The 18,932-nt window shown below is 35.6% G+C and overlaps 1 protein-coding gene and 1 long non-coding RNA gene across 6 annotated transcripts in view; one reads left to right on the forward strand and one right to left on the reverse strand.

Annotated features, from left to right (window-relative positions):
• NKAIN2 (sodium/potassium transporting ATPase interacting 2) overlaps positions 1 to 18,932 on the reverse strand; it is a gene marked incomplete at its 3' end in the record, with an annotated part of 1,000,956 nt that overhangs the window by 109,251 nt on the left and 872,773 nt on the right. The window lies entirely within an intron of this gene.
• LOC309864469 lies at positions 8,621 to 14,894 on the forward strand. The gene is made up of 3 exons (XR_014311545.1): positions 8,621 to 8,917; positions 11,453 to 11,576; positions 14,564 to 14,894. It is a non-coding gene; the product is annotated as an uncharacterized lncRNA (long non-coding RNA).

Here is an 18,932-nt window from a genome sequence, read left to right on the forward strand (position 1 = left end):
CACTGGAAGTTTGTTCGCAATTGCACTCTTCCTGTGCAAGGTCTGTAGGAACAATAATGAAACACCACGAGTTATCTGGTGCTTACCATGCAGTGGACAATTGTGCGCAGATCAATGTGCTAAGAAAACCTTTCCTAACTAATGAGTAAAAAAATATCATCTTGAAACCTCTCAGCAGTTTTCCCGAGATACCAAACTTGCACTATAGCCTGAGAATGGATTTAAGTATCTAAATGTAAGAAATGAAACCGTACAGGTACTAGAAGAAAAACACGAGTAAATTGCTCTTTAACATAGCTATAAGGAAAGACTTTCTATGACTCAAAATTCTAGGGAAAAAAAAAAAAGAAGATTAATACCTTTGGCTCCACAAAGTCTTTTTTTTCCCCATAGCCCAAAACACCACAAATGAAAAGTAAAGACAAGTGAAAAACCAGATGAAAATATGTTTTGAATATTTTCAAATATTTCAGGGCTGGTATTTGTGATATAAAAATTGTAAATTTAGAGTACGCTTTTCACAGTTTTCCTGAAGGCAACATCTTGTAAAACTATAGTAAAATATTAATACCAGGATATTGATATTGATACTGATACAATTTACAAATCTTATTCAGATTTCACCAGTTTTACTTGTCCTCATTTGTGCCACTATGTGCAACTACAGAAAAATAAAATTTTTGAGTGCTAATCTTCTTATCTATGGAATGGGGAGTAATAATGTACACTTTGCTTGGGTCTTGTAAAAACTAAATGAGCTAATCATGTAGCATTCTTCCTACAGTGGTTGGCCTATAGTGATTATTCAGATATCTCCTGTTCCATTCCATACTCATGACCCAGTCCTCCGCTCTTTGTCGCAGTCTTAGCCCTGTGCTTAACTTCCCTCCTATTTCTCACTTCACCAGACTCTGTCTTATTGCCTATCTCCCTGCAAAAGCTTAAATCTCTACTCCCTACTCTTTGTATGTGGTCCCTAACATGTTCCAATGGTCTAGAACTTCTTGTCTAGAACTCCAAGAAATAAACTAAAATTTAGGAAGGTCTATTTATTTATTTAGATTATATTTATTTCATTTATAATTTATTTTATTTCATTTATTTTACTTATTTATTTAATTTTATTTATCTATCCATTTATTTATTTATATTTATTTATTTATTTTATTTTTTATTTATTTCATTTTATTTATTTATTGTTTCATTTTATTTATTTATTTATTTATTTATTTATTTATTTTGCCTCACTCAGAGGATAAAAGGAGTGTTGGAGAAGGAAGACTCTCCGACACTTTCTCCACACTCTCCAACACTTTCATTGTGTGAAAATTGTAGCAGAGAAAGATGTGTTTCTTTTACCCCTATTTTGAAGTTCTATAGAATTTTTATGAGGGATGCCTTTGATAAGTGGAAGTTACATCATAAGATACTATTCCATACATTAGAATGATCGTTCACCCACATGTGGGTTAAATAGGCTTTTAAAGTATTCTGATACCCATTTATTATATTCACTCTAACATCCACAATTAACTTAATACTACATGTTCATTTCATATGGACTTTATAGACACTGTTATGTAGACACTGCCTATACCTATACAGACACTACTACTGTTCTATTGATACTGTTATAGAGGCACAAAGTAAACAGGGATTCAAGACAGTGTCTTAGGAGAAAGGCAGGTGGATGACTAACAATAGCTATAGTAAAGTCAGTAAGCTGCTCTCAAGAGGTTTTATTTTGGATAGGTGATGTGGGGTTTAAACAACTCATTAAACTTTCAGAACACAGCCCTATTGTATCCCTTAGAATTCTCTAGCTTGGAAAGGAAATTAATAGCTAGATTTGGGTAATAAAGGAAAAATAACTTAGTCTATGCTATTCAGGAGAATATAAGAAAAACTAGAAGTCCTCTCTTTAAAAGAGAACTAGAAATAGAACAAGGCATAGAAATGTTCTAGGATGATGAGACCCAAGTAAGCCTCCGAATATAGCATAATGCCAAAAGCTGAAGCTGGTTTTCCAGTATCCGAATCGTGAGTTAAGAGTGGTGTATGTCGGGGCTCCTGGGTGGCTCAGTGGGTTAAGCCTCTGCCTTCGGCCCAGGTCATGGTCTCAGGGTCCTGGGATGGAGCCCCGCATCGGGCTCTCTGCTCAGCAGAGAGCCGAGGGGTGTATGCATATAAATAAAACATATGCTTATTCTTCATTCTTATATAATTAATGAACTACTTCCTATCTTTGTAATCATGTTACAACTGTAATCTAAATAAAACCTACTCCATTTTTATTCTAGAAGATAGATGATATATAGAAAAAGAAATAAAATCTCCTATACACACAAACACATATATTCCTTTACACTATAGTAAAAGGTAGTTGAGCACACTATCTGTGTAAGCTATCCTACAGCGAACTGAACTAGAACAAAGGAGAGAAGCAATGAAGAAAGGAAGGAACACTGAATAGTCAGTAGAAGGAGAAATAACCATGAATTTACACTTGGGTGGAGGTGACGTGAAATATATTCTACTAAGCATATAATAACTTGTAACATTTGTTCTTTGAATACTTCTGAGAGCAAAGTTTTCTGCACTTAATTGGCAACTGCAATTATTAAGCCACAGCAGACAAGGTGAGGTGCCGTCCCATGCTTTGCTCTGGTTTAGTTCAGTGGTTGCTCTTGGTCAGAAAATACTTCAATTTCCAAAAGCCACAGAGGGGCTCAGCATTTAAAACATCCTAGAACAGCAGACTACTTAGCTGGGATAATACAAGATGGAACAAAAGGCGGCCACTCTTCCTGGCTGCCTTGGTGTTGACTCAGTGGATTTCATGGTTCAGCAACTCATATCTGAAGAGTATGAAACTTTATCACAAAGAGTTTTATTCTGCTTTAAACCTACCAATGAAAAGTAATTTAGTTCATATACTGCAGTGATGCAAATCAAAACCCATAACATTTTTATTAATTACTGAAAGCAGACAGGGTTCAGAAACACAAAAGTATCAGCACAGAACCATAGAAACACAATAAATCTGAAGACTAGGATTGGAAAGATGCCCAGTATTTTAGAAGTAAAGGGTCTGCTTGTACATGACTTTATAAATGTAATTGTGCTGATGCAAAAATTGGTATAAGTAGTTGAAATTTTTAAAAAAATTTTTTGGCATACACTAAAGCTTCTTAATTCAAGTCTTGACATCAAGCACCTTTAACTTACTCCTCACCACCAGTGAATACTGATTTTATTCCTGTTAGACCCATGTTCCTATCCATTGTCATTTTGGACACAATTTCATTTTTGGTCTCTAAGGCCTTCTCTTATAATAAATAAGGATCTTTCCAAATAGCTAAGGTCTAAGACACCATCTACTCTAGAAAATAAGCAGTGCCTACCTAGCACAGTAGTCAGTGTGAAGGTCTCAAATAATCATAATAGATCTGAAATGTCAACCCTTTTACTGCGCCAAAGAAGGGAAATGGATAAAAATAAAAATCTTTGCCAGTGCAGCAGCAAGTCGGGGATCGTTATGTACATCACACACACACACACACACACACACACACACACACACGATAATAAAAGTGCTTATAGTTTCCTATTACTTCAGTGATGATAATAATAACATCCAGCAACACACTCTAGAGTGTTACCATGTGGCTCAAGGACTTAGTTATATTTGTAAAAATTATACATCTAGCGGTGAAAAATGTTAGTTTTTTCTATGTAATCTGTTTATACAGATAAAAAGCAAATTTTTTATAGCAAGCATTCTACTCTACACAATATTGTAGGATTGGCCTAGTGTTTTCTTTCTTACTTTGAGGCACTTTCATATCACCTCCATCCAATATAATAAGCTATATGCCAAAAATCCTCAAAACAATGGTCTGAGGAGCTTGCTCCTGCTCAATCCTCAGAGATTTGATTCAGGAATCTGAATGTTTGTAATACATTTGCGAAGCGATCCTAATGAAATGGCATTTGCGAACGACACTTTGGAAAACCGTTGAAAATATTAGGTCTAACAATGATCTGGTGCTTCACATCCATTAACCCATTAGGAGGGCTGCTATCAAGAAGACAGAAAATAACCAGTGTTGATAAGGATGCGGATAAACCGGAATCCTTCTGCGCTGTTGGAAGGAATATGACATGGCGCAGCTGTTATGGCAGTTTGAAGGCTCCTTAAAAATGAAAAATAGAATTACCATGTGATCTAGCAATTCCACTTTTGGGCATATATTAAAAATAACTGGAAGCAGAGTCTTAGATATCTATACACCCATGTTCATGGCAGCATTATTCACACTAGTCAAAAGGAGGAAGAAGCCCCAGTGTCTATCAACATGAAATGGATGAACAAAATGTGGTATATACGTACAAGGGAATGTTATTCAGTTTTCTAAAGAAACTCTGACATACGCTACAACTTGGTGAACTTTGAGGACATGATGCCAAGTGAAACAAGCAAGACACACAAATCGACAAACACTAAATGATTCCACTTATGAGGTATTTGGAGAAGTCAAATTCATAGAGACAGAAAATAGAATGGCGGTTGCCAGGGGCTGCTTAGGGGGGAAATGGGGAGTTGTTTACTGGGTATAGAGCTTCAGGTTTAAAGATGAAAGGAGTTCTGGAGATTGGCTGCACAAAGAAGCGAATGTACTTAATACTTCTGAACTGTACACTTAAAAGTCGTTATGATGGTAAATTTTATCCTATATTTTCTGTGAAGGGAAAGCAGGGATGAGCAGTAGTTTGAAGGATTCAGTGAAGAGAGAAATGTTAATAATGCAAGGGAATTAACCATACTATAATCTGTGTGAAGTATCTTTATAATTCATAAGTAGAACTTGGCACCTAATAGGTTCTCAATATCCTTAATCTTTCCATGTACACTCTGCATCAGAGAGTGAATTAGGTGAAATGTCTGAGGGACTCTAACTGTTCATATTTCCACGACGTAAGTGAAAGTGGGTAAGTATCAGGGTTTAAAGTTCTTCCTGCCTCTCTGACTGGAACCATGCTAGCATTGAAATGATCAGTTTCAGAAATGCCAAATGTAGAAGGAGGTTCACTTCATTGTTCTTGCACTGCACACTTCTATGCATAAAATGAGTTAATGATATTGATTTTATGGACAAAATGGTGGTGAGTGTTTCAAAACATAAAAATGTTGGCAACCCCACTAACTAAATTGAGGAGGATAAAGAACACATGTTCCAATACTGGGACCTAGATTTAATTATGTCTCCATAGGAGTTTAGAAACATTCTCAGATTAAAGCTTATAGGTCCTGTCATTCTTTTCTCCAAATGCAACGATTTCGCTCCCAGGTTTCTCTGGGCTTTGGGGAGCTGAGGTCTCTGTTGCCGAGGTACTTCTCTCCCTGTATAGTGCAGGACTACAACACCTACTTCACAATTGGAATGTCCAACCTTCCAGCTTTGTGGAGAAAAATCTAAAAAGGGCTCTATGCCTAGAGCACCACTGGAACACTGTGAAGGAGAAGCTATTTTAAGTGAGACACATATTCCACTAAAATTTTCAAAATATGCTTGACACAGGGCTGAGGAGTATTTGAAAGGTACCAATTCAAATATCTCAAGATTCCTAAAAGCCTATTTTTGCATGCATTGACATCATCTAAAGAACACATATATCTTTTTACTATTATAATTTGCTTCATTGAATTTGCCATAGCTTTCAATTAATTGAACTACCCTCCTATATTTAATGAAAAACAAACAAACAAACAAAAAAGAAAACAAACTAATCTGTCAATTGTTGGTTGAGGTGAGATGTCCCCAATGAGTCCAGTCAATCATAAAGAAGACTAAAATGTCCTGACAGCTACATTGGTCTTTGCAAAAAGTCTAAACTCTGCTCCTATCTATTACTATAGAAGAATCTGACATATGGTCCTTGTGCTGCTTAATTACACATTTCTTTTCCACTCCAGTTAACATATTTCACTTATTTGTCATTTCTAATATTTTAGCTAAAATTATGCCATTTTCTTCCTTTCAGTTTGACTGATAGCATGAATCTTGATTGCTAGGAAAAAAAATGATTCAATCCTCTAAAGAAAGAATGAGGATCTAATCAACAAAAAATCCTGAAAGAACCTGACATTCTTTTTAGAGGATGATTGGCTGCCCATAAATGAGAGCATGTGTGGGAAACTTCCTTAAGTCCGTGTTATTTGATTAACTTGTAAAGGCTGAGATCAACTGACAAATTCAATTATACATTCAAATTATATTTCTAAATTGGCTTAATTTTTTAAAGTGATGAATGAATCATAGGGGAAAAATTTCATTACAATATGAACGAGCAGAAATAAGTCCCATCATTAATACTATGCTTGTGCACACAAATTTCCCTATTTCTCTTGATTAGCAGGATAGATTTATTGAACAGAAATATCTACTTTATAGGTGAACTATGGTGTTTACTTTCTAGGAAGAGAAAGCTTTAGAGTAAAAAATAAATGAATAAATAAAATAGTGGTTATGCCCTTGGAAAAGTAGTAAGAGTCCTCATTGGCTGATCTTTTCCAAGTAGGAAGACCATAAATAAAGAAAACTACTTGTTTACAGATTGTCTTTAAAGGTGTGATTTGCTAATTGCTGCCTGGTAAGAAGATTTTGTTTTGTCTTTTCTTTTTTTTTTCAAAAAGACATTTCTGAGGTAGATTCCAATACAGTCACGAAGTGATAAGTAACATGTTGCTAAACATTTGCTCCCTCTGGAGACTTAATGTACCATAGTCAGAAAAAAAGAGAGAAATGCTCTCTATATATTCTATTAAAGTCTGAACCATTGTCAGCACTTGAATATAGTAAATCCCAGTTTTATGGAATGGGTTGAGATGAAGACTTACATAAAAATTGATTTTTACACAAAATGGAAATTAGCAACTTATGCTAAGAATGCTATTGGAAAAAATAGTCTCTTTGACTAATAAGAGATGACAAAGTGTATCACCATTTCTCATTTTTCCTTCTATGTTGATAAATTAGCACACAAAAATACTCAATAAAATTACATTAAACTCTTATGTATAATTTAAATCTTCTTTACTAGTTGGTCACTTCCATTTGTCAAAAGTGATGTGTTAAGTTGAATTTTTACTTTATTAACAAATTATGGATTTTATTTTATTGTTTATTAACAAGTTATGGATTATACTTTATTAATTCTTGTTCCTCAGATTTTTACCTGGAAAGTTGAGATCATTTAAACGGACTCAGAAATACTGCATTTGCCAACCAGCCATCTTGTAAAATAGCTGTGAAGACAGACATAAGATACAATGTTTGAAAGTTTTTTGAGTTTCCTGCATAAGCGACACTTTTGAGCATTTACATTCTGCCAAGACAGCTTGCAGAGGAAACAGAAGTTAAGAGAAGCTAAAATATATGCACAAAACCACACAGTTTAAGTGCTCAACTGTGTAGTTGCAAAGTTTGTGATCCTCTCACAGTACTTACAAGATAATGAATAAAGAATTGTTGCACAAATGTTCATAGCTGCATCACTCATTGCAGCCAAAAAGTGAGAACATCCAAATGTCCATCCACTGATGAACTGGTAAACAAAATGTGGCATATTCATGCAATGGAAAATAGCTGGCAGAAAAAAAAATGAGTGATGCATGCTACAACATGCTATATGAAAGGATTCAGTCACAAAACATCACATATTACGTGATGGTATTTATATGAGATGTCTAGAATAGGCAAATCTATAGAAAGTGGATTTATGGTTTCCAGGACCTGAGGGAGACAGAGACCAGGAGAGACTGCTAGTAGGCACAGGGCTTCCTTTTAAAGTGAAATATTTTAAGAGAAGATTGTGGTGATGGCTGTTCAACTGTGATTATACTCAAAATCACTGATCGGTACCCTTTAAAAGGATGAATTTTATGGTATGTAAATTATATCTTAATAAGACATTAAAAAGGATAATTCAGTTATTACATGTCACAATGATCCCAGGCTCCCTGAGGATTATTTCTAAATCTGCCTAGAGAGTGATAGGTAGGTACGGGGGGTGGTGGGTTGCAGGGGTAAGTCTCACGGTAACAGAAGGTGATCAGAGCTCAAGATGAGCCTCTGACTCTGGCATCCTGGGGAAGGGAAAGGAGGAGGTGTGAGGAGTGCAGGGCAGAGTGACGGTGGGCCGCGAGATGATGGAGCAGCCCTCTCCCCTTTCATTTCCCATCCTACCTCCTTCCTCCCAGAAATGGGTGAACATCCGCGTTGGTCCCCCTCCCCCAAACCTTACTGTGCCTTATTCTGGGTATGGAGGGAGAGTACAGCTGATTCTCATTTTTAGCAGCTACAAATTGAGGAAAGTAGCAAATGTGATCTGGGTAGAAGAGAAAACAGAAAATGTCCTCTAGAGGGCCCTGGGGTTGGAGACACAAAGTGTAATGGAATGAAAGCCACTTTTTCACAGAACTTGCAGGAAGTGGATGGCATTAATAGGGTTAAATTGCCTAATGAATTCTGTAGCCTGGGTGCTCAGCGTTCTGAATCATTCTGTCTTCTCAGGGTTCCTGCAACGGCTGGCAATGCTCCCCTGACATGAATAAATGCTTCCTGCCACCACTGGGCTCTGGCTCTCCCAGTTTAAATGAGGAGCCTCCCATTACTCAGTCAGGCATACCTGCTTCCTGCTTCGAAGCCTCCGTTTCTTGGAAATAGCCTGTCAGGTCCCATCTGCTTCATGAAGCTGCTAGTCCCCTGAGAGTAGGACCTCCACTCTGATCTCCTGTCAGATGCTGGAAACTCAGAAGGGAATAATCCTTCCAATCTGCCAGAAATTGCTTTTGTGATATCAAGGCCTGCCTCAGGGAACCACAATATACTACACTCAGATGAAAATTAGATTTGTAAGTACACCACTTTCTTCTCTGGGCGGCTTGCAAAACTTCTTCTCACTTTTTGTTTATAGGGAGGGCTCTAAGGGCTTTAAATTTATAGCCATTAATAAGCAGAATTTTGCCTAACACAAATATTGTTTTCCTATATCAGGCAGGTGTAGAGAAAGACTAAGAATAGACAAAAGGATTTTCACCAGTGAAAATTGAAAGTTAAACTTCCACGTCAGCTGCAAGCAGGAAGTGGATTGTAGCAGGTGTAATTAATTGCCATTACATTTATTGGAACCTTGAAAACAATTAGCAAGTGTCCTAGTTGATATGACAGATTCATTAATCATTTAATATATTCCTGCAAATTGATTTATCAATCAAAGAGCTACCTCTGGTTGAGTAACTCCCAACTGTGCTTATGGCTCTATTCAGAACTATGGTCTGGTTTTTAAAGGGAAACCAAGAGGCTTTAGCTTAATTTAGAGCTCTCAGTTTCAGTAGTTGTATAGATTACATCTCAATCTCTCGAAGTTAGAATCATTATAGTAACAAAAGGGGTTCGCAAAGCAGACATTTAAAAGAGCTGGGAACGTGTCAGGGTCAGGTGCACACTCTCCTGGGAACAAAATTACATTGACAGAAAGGACATATTCAGGAGAATGTCTTGAAGACAGTGCATTTGGGCCTCAGGAACAGCTGGACTTTGTCCAAGCCAATTTTAAAGTTGCTAGATGTGCAAATGGTGAGGTTTCTCGGAGGTATGTACTACTCAAGGCCACTTACCCATTCTCCTTATGGCCTCTCTGACAAGTGACCCGACATCCTCTTGAGTCGTTACATTAATGGAATGCTCACTTCCTTTATATTTTAGAACGGCTTTGATTATCAGAATTATTTCTTATTCAGAGTAAAATTTTGCCTCCTACCTCTAGAACTACACAGAGTAAACCTTACCTCTCCTATGTGAACGTTTTCCTGATTTTTAAGAATAACCATCCCAATATCCTGAGTCAACTTAGCTCAAGGATATGATTCTTCATGCATAACGGCTCTAAAGTCTCTTCAGCATCACCGTTTTTAGATGCATTTCCATTTCCTAAAGTTTCACCTGACTCATGATGTCCAGAAGTGACCACGATACTTCAAATGCAGAGAGGTGAGCTGTAACCACCACCATTGTTTGAAATTCCAAGATCTTTTAATTCAGCTCCAGCCTATTTTGTCTTTATTTGAAATCTTAAGCACATTGTTGACTCATTTTGGGCTGGCTGTCAAGTAAAAGTGTCTGAGGCTTTTCCTTGTGATCTCTGTTAAACGAGACACTCCGTACCCCATATTTCATATTGAGGCTATTCTTCCAGACTTTCTTAGGAAAAACCAAACTTAATGTCAGTTTATTATCATGATTAAGAGAAAGAATTTTCTGAATTTGAAAGTTTGCTCCTGTACTTAAGAGCTATGATCAGAATGAAGGAATTTAATATACCTGAGCCCCAGTGTCCTTATCTGTGTAACAGGAATCACAGTATCATAGGATTAATATGAGTAATAAATATGCTTCAAAAGTGTTTATTTCAACAGGAAGCACTCCATGATGTGCACTATTGTTATTATTTTATATGTTCACTGTGTCATGCATCACAGTTTTTTTTCCTCCTTCCATTTCTTTATATAAAGCAGAGATAAATATGTTGAATATAACTAGATGAAAATAAAACCAATTCTCCCCCCAAACAAACCCAAACACCACAATTTAAGACCTAAGCCTTTTTTTTTCACTGCCTACCATGAAACCTGATTTCTCTTCCTGTATAGTTAGATGCAATGCTATTCTCTTGGAGAAGCAGAGTTTCTTAAAATAAAACCAGGAATATATTTAAAAAAAGAAAAATCCCTTTAATAAGTTCAGTCATTTTATTAAATTAGTTGAACTTAATTTAATTTTTTCAGTTGGAGATGCATTATGCCCCAAATAAAGTGCTGGGGTCAAATGAAGATCTGGTACTACATTGTTGTCATAGTGACACCGAGTGCCTCGATACTCTGTGACTATTTATTTATATTGACGTTTTTCTACCTGCTTCCCTTAGCCCTTATTCTGCATCCAGCTCCTTGATTCTGAATTCCTTTGAACTTGTCAGTTTATTCATTTTGTTCCTTAGAATTTTCAGCTTTTCTGATACTTCTGCTTGGACTTCCTGCCATTCACTCCTTTTTCTTAGAACTTCCATGGAACAAAGTAAACTGTCTCAGCTGCCACAGAATCAGGCTTCAGTCAGGATGGAAAGTTGCTCATTGTCACATAAGAAATATAATAACAGTCGTTCAGTGCTTAAGGCTTTGAATCAGAGAGCCTTGGATTTGAATTAGAACTTCCCCACTTACTAGGGTGACCTTGGCTAGGACCTTCCTAAGCCTTATTTGTTCATCTATAATATAAGGAGTAATAATATTATCTGGATCTTGTAAGCTTGTTGTGATGAAGAAGTGAAATAAAGCATTGTAAACTGTTTAGACAATTGTATGCAGAATTATTGTTATTATTCAATTTAGTTCGAACATATCGAAGTCCCACTAGGTCGTGGGTACTGGACCACACCACCACAAAACAAAACTAGTTCCTGCCCTCAGGAGTCTATGGATCATTGACCCTATCATCATGATCATTATTGTTGTGGTAAGTATTGCCTTGTGGGGTTGTCATTGTCATCACTCTCTCTAAAGACTCAATGGCCATCAACAGTATATGTAGGGAAATCTGTGGGTCTCTTAATTTAGTGAGTTTATATTCTCTCCAAGTTTTCCTCTCCTGCTTCTGTTATTAAGGGTATTTCTTTGACTTATTTCTATTTTAAAAAAATACATAATATATACTTAATTATTTCCACGGACTCTTTCTTTTCTAGCCCTATTTCAAGTCTTAGTAATCACCATCTCCATTAGGTGTTAAAAATGCTGGGTTTAATAGCACTTGTGTTTTTACTCCTACTCTAAAGAGCTTTGTCTTTTTTCCCTTCAGAAATCTTTTTATAGCTTTTGAAAATCAGTACATAATTTGCCTGTTTCCAGTCTTCCAATGCCTATATTTTTATATTCCCCAAATATGACTGATAACATCTCAGCAATCTTATTTACAAACTTTTTCATTACTCTGGGATGCAATTTTTATTAAGCAAAACATTTGAATCCATGTAGAGTTGCTAGGTACTCATATTTTTTCCACTTAAGGTTCAATTCTCTCTTACCAATGTGTTCTCTCCTTACACCAGTCCATGACAAAGAAAAGAATAAGAAAACAACTGGGAATCTTTCTATTTTTCATGTCATCTGACAGCATTTTGTCAACTATATTAATAGCAGATTCTGTCTTATTTGTATTTTGTTTTGAATATAATAAAAATGATTTTTATTATTCTACTTATTTTTCAAATGCCTCAGCTTGTTCTACTTAATAATAAATGAGGGACTTCCCATCTTTTCTATGCATTCCTTTTCAGTGAGAGCTCTTAGAGATCTTTCTCCATCCAGATTCATTTAACCACTTAGTTAACTCTCCCTAGTATTATTGATCAAGCTTATCTTTGTATGATCAGTATTTTGTTCTGGGGAGCATTTAGTTTCTTTCTAAGCAATATTTTTTATAGGAGTTTTGGCGGTTGGCTTATATTCATCCTTTAGCAGAGAGTTTTCAAAGAGCAAAGGACACATTTGTGACTAAGTCAAGTGTTTTTTCCATGACTTCTATAAACATTAAGATAATAATATCACATCCACAGAGAATTTTCTTGCTTCCATTTTACTGTTAATTCATTCTTCTTGGGTGGTCAGAATTGAGTGCAGATAATTCCCTACTGCCTTTTCTTCCCTCCTCCTTTTCATCAGGAAGGTAAATAGAGAATTTACTAGGTTCTGTCAGGATATAAATCATAGTAGCTGTCCAGATAATGAAAGTCTGTTGGAATGAAGATATTTGGTCTAATAACTGGTTTTAGGAGACCCTAATCATCTAACCAGAAGGTTTCAGAATACTTCCATCATTGGGTCATTACTCTCTTTCCCTTTCTCACTCTCACTCTTATTCTTGCACTTGTCATTTGTTCCCAATAAAATGCTGTCCATTATTCTCTCAGAGTAGGATTATTGTTTTCCCTTATACTCATATATTTGTGACATATACTCTTACTTTTCTCTATTAAGGTTTTTTGGGGAATAAGCTTTCCATTGTCCTTCAATAACCATAATCCATTCTGGTCAGTCTTGGATATTTGTTTTGGATCATATTTGTAGCCCTGTATTTGAATTTCAGTTTACATTTTTTATTTAATTTCTGTGAATTAATTTTATTTCTGTGAATTAGAGCATACATATTGTAGTCAGAACATTTGTGACCAAAATGCTTTATTTCTTCTTTCTACAGTCTTCTCTGATATTTTTTATTTTTAAAGATTTTCATTTATTTATTTGACAGAGATCACAAGTAGGCAGAGAGGCAGGCAGAGAGAGAGGGGGAAGCAGGCTCCCAGCTGAGCAGAGAGCCCGATGTGGGGCTCAATTCCAGGACCCTGAGATCACGACCTGAGCTGAAGGCAGAGGCTTAACCCACTGAGCCACCCACAGGCGCCCCTTCTCTGGTGTTTTTTAAAAGACATTTTTCTAATAAGTTCCTAACTGCAGGGCCTTCTCTATAGAGCTCTGTCAATACACATTTGAATAAATATATTAATTTTTATGCTTCAACCTCTGACATATTTCTCATTGTTTTTTTTCTCTCAAATTGTCTTTGATGTTTAAGTGAGCCTCTTTTCACGATATTCCTTTTGTTATGAATGCCCTGTGGGCCATTGTTATGATCTATATCAGTATTTTCCAGAAACTCCCATTTTATTATATATAACTCTGGCTCAGAAAAACACTGTTCTCTAGCACCATATACATAATTAATTCTTTATTTCTCCCTTTTTATTTAGTTTTGTGGTGGTGGTGGTGGTTTTGTAGATAGATACTACTTTCAAATGGTAGAGATAAAAATTGTACATTTGTAATCCAAAGTCTATTTCCTATATGATATTAAATTTACTAAGCACACATACTAATCTAGCATATTCCAGATTTACCAACAAACTAGCATAAGCAAACATTTGTTAGTGAATTTTATATTTCTTGGCAGGTTCTCAATTATGTTTCACATTTATATTCTGGCAAAATAGCTTATCTCCTACCAGACATGTCAGAGCTAATACAGGGTCACTTCTTTACTCCTCACCTCAAGGTACTAACCCTCATGACCAGAAGTTTGCTCTTGGAGCTAATAGCTATTTTCTAAACACTTGTCAGAGCTGCCAGGTTTTAGGTTGTATAATTTTCTAGTTTTTATTTCCCCCTCTTGTTTATAGTACCACAGATCAAGATACAGCTGAATGCATGAATTAATGTAGTTATTAAAGCACAAGAAAATTAAAGAAATTTTGAGTTGAATAAGGCACCAAAATAACAAAATTTTCTGCTCTATGAAGTCATCAGAGGCAAACAAATTACAAAGTTGCCCAATTAAGAAGAGGGCAGTAAGGAGTAATCAGTGCTCATAGTTCAAAGATTATACTGATTTTTTTAAGGTCTGGAAGAAATTTTCTTACACAGTGATTTTTTTTCTTCTTTCTTTTTCAGTCATCCTTACTTTGGAGAGTATGCTATATCTACCTTTGAAGATTCCCACAGTAAACCTGTCAGAGTCAGTCTTGAAGGATCATTGGTTTGTTCCAGATCATAGTTTTTGTCTTTTGGTGACAATACATTTGTGAAAGGTTTATGACTTTCTTACAGGCACAGTACTGGCTGGATCCAATTTTAAATAAACCCAGTAGAATGATGGAAACAAGTAGTAATGCCCTTTTCCTCCATGCAACATTTACTCTATTCGGCATATGAGCTCAAGATGACTGCTAAGCCCACAGAACTTATTTTTAATTCATTTTTAAATAAAAATGTTATCATATGAGTAAAGCAGTGAGCCATATTTAACTTATGAAGCCATACATTTAAGGAATATATTCGATTTGGAAAATTACCCACATAGCATTGAAATAATCTCAATACCATGTTTGCACTTTTAATGACTTAAGAGACTCTGACTGTTTTGGGGGCACAGAGATATAATGACCAATGGAAGGCATTTGTGCTGTCATTTTAGCTTTGGAAATTTTACATTCTGCTGCTTCCAGAAAGTTAATAAGCATTGCCTATTTAATAAGAAAAGGACAGTACTAGCATCAATGCAAGCAGACCAAGAGTGTGATGAATACAGAAGTTGGGGAGAAGCATCATAAACCTATTTCTTTCTCCCCCTTTTCCACATTGTTTTGGCTACAGATTGCCTTTTCCTGACACTTTCCTTAAACCCTGTAATGTATCTAAAGAAGCCCCATTGTGAAAGAAAAGGAAAATAATGTTGGCAAGAATTTGCCGGCTGTTTATGTTAGCCAGATATGAAATTCATGAAGACAATTCACAAAGCTTACTAATCATTCAAATAAACAGGAATGGTCTTTTGTTGTTTGTCCCTGTACGTTTAAGTGAAAACATGTTATACTCCAGAGAGATGAACTATTAGATTGATGACATATAAGGTGGAGATTTTCATGAAATTCAAAATCAGATATATTTATCCATACAGAAAATAAATATTCAATATTCAGAAAGGATTAAGTAGTTCAGAATGCATTTTATTTAAACTGATTTTGATATTTTATGCCATTTTCACCACATATATTTGGTATATAGGCAAATATATATGTTTAGCAGTACGTGTATTTATTTATATCTATCAGTTAGATGTAACCCAATTTTAAACTATTCTTTAAGGAGGAATATTTTGAACATATCAATGGTTCAAACTGTAGCTATGTCCAAGATCTCTGAATCTCCATAAGCGTTCTGGGTGGGCTCACTCTAGTTCCAGAGGTCAGCACAAATCCCTAGCCCAATCTGAGATAAAAGAACAGAGCTAATCCCATTTTCAAACATCCTAAAACTTGCAATGTCTTTATTAAGATATATTCTTTTGGGCCAGGGGCGCCTAGGTGGCTCAGTCGTTAAGCTTCTGCCTTTTGCTCAGGTCAGAATCCCAGGTATAGCCCCACATGGGGCTCACTGCTTGGCGGGAAACCTGCTTCTTTCTCTCCCACTCTCCCTACTTGTGTTCCCTCTTTTGCTGTGTCTCTCTTTGCTAAATAAGTGAATAAAATCTTAAAAAAAAAAAAAGATATATTCTATTGGGCTATTCAATAATCCTCATAAATATAAAAACCAAATGATTGGTTCCCATAGCAGAACGGATGATGGTCAAAATTAATTTCAAACGTTTCTAGATTCTGGTTTTTTAATGTAAAAAATTCAAAAATCTAAACTTTGGTATGACAAAAAGAAGAGCAACATAGATAAATGTATGTTACTGCTGATTATAAAAATAAAATTTTATTTAAATTTATTATCCTGTTTCTTTTTCCCCTGAAAGACTATTATGTTATAGGTAATAAATCCCAGTTCACCTATTACATCTACTTACTTCTGTTCTTTCTTTAGTTAGTTGTTTTTCAGTTTATTTTTTATTATAGTATGTCACATTGTTTAATTTTTATAAAGCTATCTTTTTAAAAAAGATTTTATTTATTTCTTTGAGAGAGAGGGAGAAGCAGACTCCCCACTGGGTAGGGAGCCCAACAGAGCTGGGTCCCAGGACCCCGGGATCATAACCTGAGTCAAAGGCAGATGCTTAACCAAATGAGCCACTCAGGCATCCCTATAAAACTACCTTATATTTCTACAAGCCAAGAACAAATTATAAATAAATATATACATAACTCATGTCGGTATTTTTCAACAATACATATAAAGCTCATATGGGCAGATGTTTGAGGTGAGAGGTTCAATGAAAGTCATGGTCACTGAATTGTCCTTAAGGAAGACTGAATAAGATCACACAGTTTAATGTCTTTTCTTATAGTTTTAATATTACAAAAGAACTCATTGGACAATGGGGGGAAAAAACCCATAAAACATTAAAGAAAAGAAATAAAACTCCAAACTTGTGGCCCAGTTTTTCATACATATGCAGCCCAGTTTGTGGATTTCTGTATTTTTAGTTTTGTCAATCATGGTTTTCTTTCCTATGCTAAAAATTCTAGATAAAAGTACTCTGTGAGTAAATAAAATAATTTACAATAAGCTTAGATTTGAAGGTTTTATAGGACTTTGTCTCCACAGGTTCAAAATTCTACAGCATTATTTTAAAATGTTCTCATTTCATATTTATAACTAAGGAAAGAGATGATTTCTACAGGAAAACTTGATCTACCATATTCCTTTTTCTTGGAATCCAAGGCAATCACCCTAATATTCTGTTGTCCAAGGCTGGAAAATGAGCTTCCGTGTTAAGACACCCAGTTATTTTAAGGTGCATTTTTCTGTCTTAGTTTAGTTTCTGTCAGATGTTTTATGTCTCGCTTGTTCTACATGCCTGTGAGCCAGCCTCTACGTATGTCACTGAGCTGACTTGTAATTGTTTTGTGGGGCATACTTCCACATCTTTGACCATTGGTGGGTTCTGTCATTTACTTTAAGCCTGGTAAAAATAAAATTATGCTATCCATCTGTAAACTGAGGCCCATGTCAATTATCTGACATTCACAAGGGGCTGAAAGGTGTTTGGGGCAATGTCCTCCACCTTGTGACTATACTTTAATTTCTCAGTTGTGATGAACTTCTTGCTTTTGGCAGAGAGTTACTGATGTAACTTAAGACCTTGAGTTTTTATTAATGAGATTCCAAGTGAACAAAAGTAATACTAATCAATTCAGAGGGAAACATATTTTTAAATGTTCTTTCCCACATCTTGGTGAGATCCTATTAAAGTATTTAATGCATGGGTTATTTTCCCTTGTGACTTCCATGATTTTGCCTGATTTTTCATCTAATTCCAGTAATGTTCATCTGTAGAACAATGATTAGAGTCACTCAGTTAAAGAGTGAAAATAGGTTATTCTGAATATTAGTAATGAGGTGTGTTGGAAGTCATCAAAATGTGAAATTAAAAATATATCAATGAATCATCTTTATAAACACATATTTCTTTTAGTATTTGCTATGAGCAAAGAATTCTGCTAGCTTCTAAAACTTAACTAGCACAGTGCAAGAAAAAGAAAACTTAATTTCCCTCTCTATATAATACCAATAAAACTGTACTTCAATGACATTGTTTTATCTTTATTATTATTATTATTATTTTACAGCACTTTTGCTCTAAGAATAAGATTTCACATATTAAGTTGAGTCCATTTTCCAGCACTGTGAAGTTCAAGATAAAAATGCTATGCTTTGGTCCGAGAGCTGTCTTAATTTTTTAAAATATCATCATCTTTTCATCACTTATGTAAAATTTTGTACACCACTGGAATTGACCCATTATTGACTAGAGATTCCACACACCATAAGCAGTCCTCACAGGGAAAGGTGACGGAATCTTGGTGAAAGGGCACAGAAGAAGTGTACTGGGATTCAGCATGTGGAAAGCTGCTGCTTAAAAGAAAGAAATTCCACAACTATAAATTATGAAAAATATCAACAAAGCGAATACTTACATACCTACTCAAGCCTGAGAAATCAGTAAATGTTTCTTTCCACCTATCTGCAAGAGTAGGTAGAGGTTGAAAATATGGTAATTTTGAAGTATTGGAAAAAAATTCACAGTCATAACAGAGAGGATAAAGAGATCAGGACATAAAGCAGCCCACTCCAGGTTCTGGAGGACAATATTAATATCCAATACTTATTGAGACCTCAAGATAGGCCAGGTGCTGTTCTAAATATTTGCCTAGGGTGACTAACTCATATCATCCTCCTCCAAACCTTAGAGCAGATACTATATAATGATAAGTCTATAGCAGATATTATTTTGCAAATATGATTGCAATGACCTTCCTCATCCCACAGTGCTCTTCTACAATGAGATCTTGCCACTGTCTCCAGATGATGTGGAATC

Source organism: Mustela nivalis (assembly GCF_964662115.1).
Source record: "Mustela nivalis genome assembly, chromosome: 5".
In the NCBI taxonomy this organism is placed as follows: domain Eukaryota; kingdom Metazoa; phylum Chordata; class Mammalia; order Carnivora; family Mustelidae; genus Mustela; species Mustela nivalis.